The sequence below is a fragment of the Rhea pennata genome, chromosome 3, assembly GCF_028389875.1.
Source record: "Rhea pennata isolate bPtePen1 chromosome 3, bPtePen1.pri, whole genome shotgun sequence".
Classification (NCBI taxonomy): domain Eukaryota; kingdom Metazoa; phylum Chordata; class Aves; order Rheiformes; family Rheidae; genus Rhea; species Rhea pennata.
This window is the reverse complement of record NC_084665.1, coordinates 91,060,795-91,070,882: the sequence shown is the minus strand read 5'-3', so window position 1 is coordinate 91,070,882 and position 10,088 is coordinate 91,060,795.

The window sequence follows — 10,088 nt, the reverse complement described above, 5'->3', positions numbered from 1 at the left end:
GCGTCGGCCCAGCCGCCGCCCAGCGCCCCCGCGCCGCGGCCAGACCCAAACCCGCCACCTCCACCCCCCGCACCGCCGCCACCCACCCGCACAGCAGAAGCGCTCACGCCCCCCCTGCCCCCTCCGCTGCTCCGCTGCGCGCCCGCGGCCGCCCTGGGGGCAGCCGCCCGCTCCCCTCTGAAACGGGGAGCGAGGGCGAGCTCTCGGGGAGAGCTCCCTCCGGGATTTCGTTTTGCTTGGGAAAAAATCTTACAAAAAAAAATACATTAGCGCTATTATTAATAATTATGACTGTTACTCGACACTTACGCATTATTTACACCGTTTGTTACACGCTGGCGGCAAAAGGTTTCGGCGCAACATTCAAAGCCCCCTTTAAGCCGAAACTGTGAGACAATGAACCTGCAATAAAATGAGAACTGAACTCAACCTTGTATGAACATCGATGCATCCAGTCGCAATAACTTTAATAATAATCACATTCAGGTGCATATAGAATAGTTAGGGGAAAATCTTTTCGTATCTTTCCAGTAAGTAAAACTATTAAAAGCTACTGATCTGGAGCCAGATACTCTGTTCTTTACTTTCCCAGGGAAATGAAAAAGCTCTTGACTTAGAGAATGTTGTTGTGATTTTCCTTTCTTTTCTTGTTGGGAGACTTTGCATTTATTTTATATATATATATTTATGCAGAACTAAACGAAGTGGTTGAGATAATGGTGGCATGCTCCATTGAGGGAAGTAAAACAGAAATCTGTGCCCTCTAAAAAGTCATGGGGCAGATCTCAGGGTTTCGTGGAACAGGATCTTGGGTTTGCCTCACTGTGTTGGGCTGCAGAGAGAGAGATTAATTCATAGTTTGCTTCGTGGATGTTACAGTACGGAGCTCTCGTTCGGACCGTCGAGTGGCACCGCGGACAGAAATGGAAGAGTTCTGATTTTAATCTAAAAAGGAAATAACTACCATTTAAGAGACGTTAACGTTCCCACTGTACATCTTCATCATCCCTAAATTCAAATTTATCGGTAATTTCAGTAGTGAGTGGGCTACTTCGTCAGAGAATCTGAGGAAGGTCTGGCTGACAAAGACACCCTAGAGGTAAATTATCCCTTCAAATAATGTTATCAGCGTTTCAATTGCAGGAGTGCTTTCGAGACATGAAAATCTAGGTGCGTGACAGATAGATAATCGATAAAAAAAAAAACAAAAAAAAAAAAAAAAAAAAAAAACGAAACTGACTCAGAAGCGTTAACTCTCCTCGCATTGGAAGGAATGGTAGTTTGTCCTGGAAAAATTCAGCACTACGAAAAAAACCCTCCACGGTTTCTATCGCTTTGAATCGATAGGATACCATAAATTGCCTAGTGCCTGTCACCGACGAACAGTACTGTGGAGTTAGTTTATCTTTACATTAAATCTGGGACATATTAACTGTTCCCTGGTCTAAAGTCTGCCTGCTCTGCCTGCTCCAGCCGTGATTGAATCTGAAGGAAATCAGATGTGCGAGCGTGGTCGAAACGCGCTAAGCCAGCGGATCTTGCAAGAGTTTAAACGCCGTCGCGGTGGGAACGAGATCGATAGGGAGAGGAAGGAAGGAAATGGCTGTTATCGGTGCGAGGGCGCCCCGGGAGTCTCCCCGCTCGCCGATCACCGACGGCGCCTTCCGCGGCGCGGCGCGGCTCCGCCGGCCCCGGGCCGCCCCCGCGGAGCCGGGCCGCCCGCCCGCGGCACCGCCGCCGCCGCCCCCGCAGGTACCGACCCCCGCGGCCGCCCCGCCGGGGGGCGCGGAGGAGCGCGGGAGGAGGGGGCGCTCCGCGGCGGCCGCTCGCGGCTGGCGGGGGCGCGGGGGCTTTCGGCCGCGGCGGCGCAGGCACCCGACACCCCACCCGCGGCCGGTCCGCGGGGGCTCCGCAGCTCCGCGGCTCGCCCAGCGGCCGGCGCGCCGCGGCCGCGATGCGCCGCTCCGGCGCACACGCGCGGGTCGGACCCGCGCCGGCCCCCACGGGGGGGCTCTGGGCACGGAGGAGCCAGGTCCTGCCCCGTTTGGGGGGCTCCTCCCCACCCCCAAGCGCCAAGTGGTGCGCTGCCCCGCGGAGCGGAGCCTGACCTCCAGGCCCTCAACGCACCGGCGGGTGCGCGCACCGGCCGTGCACGGCGGAAGGGACAAACTGCCTTTTTTTCTTTCTTTTATTTTTTCTTTCCTTTTTTTTTTTTTTTTTTTTTTTTCTTTTCTTCCCCGGGGAGGATAGGCGCTTGTTGTTGTTGTGGATTTGGTTCATTTTTTTTTCCTTTTCCTCACAGATTTCTGTAGTTTGATATGTGGCACGTTGTTTTCATTTCTTGACTTTTAAAAATAACTGAATGGATTTAAAGTTATTGAACAACCTGTGATCCATATGTCTGTCCGATTAATATTTTTTATGGGATGCTGAAAGCGAGAAGAATCTCTCTATATATTGTTCTGCTAATGGAATAATATATACATTTAAAACACCTTTCTGGAGTTACTTTTATTTCCGGACTTTAAAATGCAGACAGGGTTTTTAGGCGGTTGAGTGAGGTACTACTCATTTGATATAGGCGATATGCGTGTTTAGACTTTCTGGAAAAAAATGTCTAAACTTCTTTCCACCAGAAAGCTCTTTTTCTGCGCTCTACTCGAAAATCTCGAAATCTCGGATGACATTTAGAGGATTCTTCTGGCCATTTATTGCTGGTCACAGCGCAATTTCTGCAAACCTTTTTTGCAAACATTAAGCTCGCTTGCCATGAGACGATAGAAGAATATCCATAGAGTCCTTTCCTCTTTAAAAACACGGTTTTCTATAACTTCCCGGCAGGACACCGTAGGAGCGGTCACTGAAGAAAACCTATTCGTATAATTATCTCCCTTTTCCCCCTAGTGAGCCTCATCGCTTCCCCCTGAGGAGACGTGGCGTACAAAACCGACAGCAGGTAGCTATTGGGGCCGGGCAGCCAAACATTACGAACTGTGTAGAAAAGACATGCATCGACGAGAAATCCTCATGCAAGCCCTGCTCCCGTCCGCCCCACGCGAACCGTCGCCCTCGGCTTTCTGACTTGCTCTCCGCGGCTGCGGAGGTTGGGCGCGCTGGCGAGCGGCTTAGCGCTTGCACTGTCCTTTGGCAGAGGGTTCAGCTCCGAGCCGCACTCAGCGCGACCCTCCCGGAGATACGTATCAGCCCCCCCCCCCCCCCCCAAAAAAAAAAAAAAAAAAAAAAAAAAAAAAAAACAGGCTGGAGATAAGGTTAAGCGTGGCTTACATTTAAAGCAGACGAGAACCAGCCCCCCTACTCCGGTCGCCCGACGGGTCGGGAGCAGCCCCGGCCGCCGGGGAGGGGGGGAAAGGGGGATGACACCAGTGTCACCGCGGCCTGCTCCGCTGTGCCGGCCCGCTCCGCGCCCCCGCAGCCCGGGGCTCGTTTAAAACCGCGGGGATTAAAAAAAAAGAAAGAAATGAAAAAAAAAATAAATAAATAAATAAAACCCAAACACTTGCTCCCCTGCTGCGGAGTAGGAGGAATAAGATCAGCGCAGGGAAATAAACGCTCCGCTCTCCAGGCTCTCCAGGCGGGTGCAAACGCTGAGGAATTGCGTTAAAGAACTGAAAGCACCGCTTAAAGGCACCCGTGTCAAAATTTTAAATATTCTGTTGATTGCACTTTATAGCGCTGAAATTACTACCTTAATTTGGAATTACGCAGCCACGAGTATGAATCGTTTTAAAGGAAATCTCCAGTCTTTAATATGACGCTCCCACTTACATTTATTGTTCGTTTCAGACAAACGGTTTTTAAAAATAGCCTTTTCATGACTCCAATCGCAAAATAAACGTTTGCAAACGCTAAATGAGGGTTGAATAAACCCCGACTTAACTTTTTTTATTACTTTCCTATAAATTTAACTCATATTTTCACTATTGTCTCACGAAAAATATGAAAACATGTATGGAGTTAAATTAAATTAAATTAGGTGGCCTTAAATCACTATAGTTTAGGATAGGGTCACTAATTGGAAATACTTATGTTTGCGAGGCTGGGATTTCAGCAGTAAAAAGATACAGTATATCCCCGTTTTATCATAACGTCGCTTTACGGGAACGTTTATATCGTACCATTGTAAGAAATGATGTGTAGTTAAACAACATTTTTTAAGCAAAGCTTGTGTCTTTTTATGGTAACCCTCGGTCTTTAGTCAGGGCTACTTCTCATATTACATGAAATGTACTTTAAGAAGTACTACCTGCTCCAGCTGTCCAGGAAAAACTGAATTATGGAACTAGGAAACATATGGCAGTTGCATATTGCACGAGTAAGGTACATATGAAAGTTATAAATTTCTTTTTTAAGTAACCATTGTAAACGCATTTTTATAGGTTTCACAGTGTGTATTACATCTGTAATTTTAATTTTTGCAATATACTTTTTTAAAGATACCTATGTTTTCTGTACCCTGGGGAAGGAAATGCAAAGAGACATCTACGCGTAAAAAGAAAACAAAAAATAAAAAACAAAAAGCAAAAAAAAAAAAAAAAAAAAACTGCGCACAAAACAAACAAGCAAGGTAAATAAAGCGAGAACCGGAGCTTCCTCACAATGGAAAGGACACTATGCCATCTATTGGCAATGCAGTTATTTACAAAGCCAAGGGTACCCAAACTAGTATTTTCCATTCTTTGAATACTGTGCAGTCATAGTTTTGGTATATTACGAAACAAATGAATAAAGACATTTCCTTGGAGGTCCAGGAAAAAAAAAAAAAAAAAAGGAAGAAGAAGAAGAAGAAGAAAGCAAAGACAGCTAGTGAATGTATACCTCACAAATTAGGTCATTAACTCACAGGGGGATTTTGCAGCTAATTGCAAACTCCCTTCTTGGAGCATTCGAATGGGAGAGGTTTAGTTTTATTCGATTGTTTCATTACTGAACTATATCAAATAAGACTTATTTTTTCTTTCTTTTTAATTTTTCTTTTTTTTCCTTTTTTTCTCTTTTATTTTCTTTTTTCTTTTTCTTTTCTTCTTCTTCTTCTCTCTCTCTCTCTTCCCCCCCCCCCGAACACAAGGTTACTTGAGGACTTTATGGCCACAAAACAACCCAGTAAGCTGCTTTAGAAGCTGATTTTACAGTCGCTGTTTGGAAGACTTCATTTGAATGGTGCGCGAATGTAACTGCAGAATCAGGCCCCCCATTTTCCTCGCGTACATTGCACGCCTCGAAGAGCTCCCCTGAAACATGACACTGCTCTGAAATGCCGTATAAAAAAATAGGCTTTGTTGGAAAGATATAGGTGAGAGGAGCAGAGAGCTCGGTAGGGGCCAAGCGATGGGATCAGCTGCCGAGAAAGACGCAGGCTTGCAAGCGACACGCGATGCGCCGCGCTAGGCTGGTACCAGCCACCTCGGTTTTTTACGACCAGCATATCTTCTGAGTGACAGAAAAAAAAGATCATTTGGGCGAAAGCTATTAATGCTTTTCTCGTTTCCAGGGAGGGATATTTCACCATCAACTATAAATAAACCGAAATAATTGTACAGATGTAAAGGGAAAAGTCATTTTTTCCTGTTCCAAGTGCAGATCAATTTCTCAGCGAAAGTCACTGCCTCTCTGCCTTCATCTGGCTTTCTTCCTCTTTCTCTCACTTGCTAAGGACTTGGCTTTTTCACTGCCACAGCTAGCCCGATAGTGCTCGGTGGGAAATACGAGAGCCCTTTGTTTCAGCGTTCAACTCTGTAATCTCCCTTTAACTATCTCACGGATCGCGACGACCCTGCTCCTGACAAATTTGTGTGTTGGGGGGGGGGGGGAGGAGCCCAGGGAGCACCTGTATTCCTCAGCTTGAGAGGTTAATCTTTCCCCACGTAGAACAGAAAAATATCCCTAGAACAGAAAAAAAAATCCCTAAAATAAAAATATACAATTCCCTCCATCTAAAACCAGATCCCAGAGGACAGGAAAATATAAAATCCAGACCCTGCACTCATTCCCTTTTACTACTCTTCTCGGTGTGAACGTGTGAGTAGATGGTGTTTTACAAAGTTGTCTGAATTTCTTGAAAGGCCGTTCCTGTGTTTATATGCGAGGGGAATTTAAACGGCTCGCAGACTAAAACGCACCTTCGCTGGCTGCTTTCTGACCGCGCATCTGAAGCGGAACTTGGAGCCGCAAGTCGCGGCTGCGCCTCGCCGCGGAGCCCCACGGGCGGATCTTCGGATGAGCCCCGCGCGTCATGCCTGGCCGTGGGACCCCTCCCCAGCACAGTCGGCCGAGGGGACACAGACTCTCTCTTTCTTCCCTTTTTTTCTTTTCTTTCCTTTTTTTTTCTTTTTTCCCTTTTTTCCCTCGAAACCACCCCAAGCCCAGGGCAGCGCCTGTCTGGCGGGAGCGCGGTTCCGCCGTGCTGCCCGCGGGCGTCTCGCGTGGAAACGGGGCCGCGCCGCCTTCGCAGCGGGAGCAAGGGGCAGGCGGGCAGGATTTGGGGGCCGGAGCACCCGCGCCGAGCTCCGCCCGGGCGGCAGCTCTCCCCGCGGCCCCGGGACAGACCCGTGTGCAGTGCGGTGCCGGCCCCCGCGCTCGCCCTCGCCGCGGGGCTGCCGGCCGAGACCGAGAGCCCAGCCTGATGCCTCCCTATCACCTGAGAGAAGGGATTTGGCTCGTCAAAATTAAATTCCTCTACAATCAGCCAGACCAAAATACTTTCGAAGTAACATCCAGGAGATCATTTCCCCCGAGCAACACTATCAAGTGTTGCATGCATAATATATCTTTTAAATATATTGCTGTTCCGATGTGCTGAAAGGGAGACAGTTATTAAAAACCGTGCGAGCATTCTGCTTGTAATTACCCGGGGAGCAGGGCGAGGGCGAGGCGCGCAGAGGCTCCAGCTACGTGCCGCGCACCAGGGCTTTCGAGCGAGTCTCCTTCAAGGTTTGCCTTAGCGAAGTCTCCTGGCTCCTGGTTACAAGTAAACTACTATCTATGTGTGTGTATAGAAATAAACATACATATCTGTATGTATATATATCATATATATACATGCATATATACAAACATGCGCATATATGTACACATATATGTGTACTGATTAAACTCTTCTCATTAAATATAGGCACGCCTTGCTATCGGGATTATTTCGGCCGTTGATTTCTGTAAGTAAATGCGATTATTTCATTTTTTTTTTTTTCCTTCTCTCCCCCTTCTTTCTTTCTCTTTCTCTTTTCTCAGTGGAAAGTGCACAGTAAGTGTGAAGTATACATCATCGCCCGAAGAATTTGTCTTGAAAAGTCCTCTCAGCCCCCTGGTGTTCAAAGGCTGAAGGATGGTTATTGATTATTGCGCTAGATCCGAGCCTGCATTACAAGCCCGGGTAATGCAACAGCCCGCCCGGGCCGGCGCCGCTCCCGCTCCTGCCCGCGGCCCGGCGCTGCGCGGTGCTCCGCCGGCGCGGCGCGGCGCACAGAGCCTTGCGCGCCCCGCCCCAGGCGGCTGCGCGCCCGCGGGACCCCGCGGAGCCCGGCGCGGCCGCCGCTGCAGCCCCGCAGCTCTTCTCCCCGGTTTTCCCTTCGGCCGCACGTGGCCTCCAGGCGCAAGCTGGGGACTCCCCGAGGAGGAGGGTCTGCAGAGTTGCATGTGCCCGCGTGTACGTGCACAAGTACACGCACACGTACGTGCACGCCCATGTAGGACTGGCAGAGCGGGAAGCGCTGGGATTCAGCTGCGGCACAGCTTGCTGCAGGGCATGTCACCTCTCTTGATGCTCATCCATCCGTCCAAGGGGTGCTGAGGGGAAGGACGGGAGCTGGTGATGGCCCGGGATGTTCGGGACCCTCAGTGCCGAGTTGCCGAGCAGGCTGGGGCGAAGGCCTGCCGCGAACACCCCGCTCCAAAGGACACGACAGCCTACGCAGCGCCCACGACTCCCCAAGCGCCCGTGGGTGTCCTGGGGGGGAGGGGCAACATGCATCCCATGCCTTCCTCACCAAAGTCAGTGACCTTGTATGACCACAGACCTTCTTTTCGAGGAACAGATTGCCTGGGGAAGCGTCGGCATTAGCTGGCAACCTCCAGCTCTCTGGATCCACTACTCCTTCGACCAGTGCAAAGCAGAGAGCTGCTTCTGCTTGTGCACATATGACCAGCAGTGACAGAGGGTGATGCTGAACTTGCTCCCTTCTGCTGGGAAATGATGGTGCTGTTTTGTGAGGCAGAGGGACACTGGAAGGCTCTATGACCTCAGGCTTCAATTCACAGCATTTTTTTTATCTTGTAGATGATGAAAATATAAGTTATGGATAACTTCACAACGTATTTTAAATCTTATTCCTTTTCTCATCCTTTGAGCTGCATACACTTGAATACATGATAACTGAGATATTTTGCTTTATGAATAAAAACATCCACTATCCTATTGTGTCCTATCACGGTATCCTGGTAGTTCTCTGAAGTCCACTTGCAGCCTGCAGACTTGGATGGCTTGAAGGAATGTGATCTGGGAATTAGGTTTTGAACCACTTTATTTCCATTTTGCAAATGTAAAGATGCGACAGTGTAGCACACAGAGAGGTTTCTATTTCTTCCTCTCCATAGGCGTGTTTAACTCCCATTGACACCAATGTGAGTTATGCACATGTCTAAAGAGGAGAAGGGAGGCTTAGATCTTTCTCTCATCGTTTACATGAGATCAAAGGAAATCAAATAGAGTTAATGAAGGGCCAGATGGTGCTTTATTTGTGCTTTGGAAGACAGTACAAGAGAATAGGAAGGGCTATTTGTAGTTTAACCTGGCAAAGAGGAGGAAAAGTTACTATCCATTTAATGGGCACTGAAGCAAGTATGCCATATCTTCAGAAGTGGGAAAGGTTTGCTTGTTTTCCCTCTTTCAGTAGATTTTGGATGCAGGGCTAGAGTTGCTTTTGGGAAGCTTCGACTGAAGAGATTCCAGACTCTGAAATCATTCACATTCTGTCTTTTTTGGAAACACACATTTCTTTGGAACCAGTCAATTCTTCAGATTTTGCTTTTAAGCCGTAGGACATGGGTGCTTCTTTAGTCCATGGAAAATGTGTAATCTAAGCTACTAAGAGGAGGCAGGGCTACAGAGGCAGGCGAGCCTTTGATTTGGATCCTCACTGTGAGCAGGAGCTTGGCAGGAGAAGCACAGGATGCTGCAGACATTCCCAACCACGCACACAGAGTATGCCTCCCCGAGGATGCAGGCAGCTGCGGGGCCGTCCTGCTCCGCGCCTCCGTGCCAGCGCTCACCCCTTTTCCTTCAGCAACATGGCTCTGCAGCTGCCCCCAGGATCTCTTATAGTCTAGGCTATAGCTAAAGACAAATTACTTTTACCCTCGCTGTTGGCAGGGTTGTCTGAGAAGAGATGAGATGTTTGTTCCTCTCGCCCTGACCCTGCTAGGCGCAGTCTAATACAGTGTGCCCACAAGTGTACTACTTGGAAATTCTTAGGGAAAACGGGAGGCATTTTTCCAGAGGTGTATGCCTGCCAGTGCTGATCTTGCAGGGATGAATCTGTGGGGGCAGTAGAGGCCACCTTATTATTTGTCTTGTGTACATCCCACTGTTGTTTTAATGCATGACACACTAATTCAAGGGTAATTTAGCACCAGGCCATAGATTTCCCAATAGCTTGATGTCATGTGTTGGCCTTGCACGATATTGCAATGCCAGTTGACAAAAAAAGTTGCTTTAGTGATGTTCCCAAGGCTCCTTTTGTTGACAGAGTATCTCTCCGGATTTGGAAGGACTTGCAGTTGAGCTGAAGGCCTGAGGGCTTTCCTGTTTTAAAAGCGATGGGAAGAGATGCAATTAACATCTGTGTGCTAGTTTAAGTACAGCAGAAATTGCTTGTGTTTATGATTTTTTTTACAGAAAACTATCAGGAATATCATAATGGCAGTATAGTGCAATCTACTTTCTGCCCCCTAGTACAAACCTAACACTACAGCTCCAGCTGACATTATTTCCACCTGCTTTAAATGTGTTCATGTGCCTCTAATCCTGTGTGCAGCTTCACATTTGTACCCATTTCCTGTATTTTATAGGCACATGT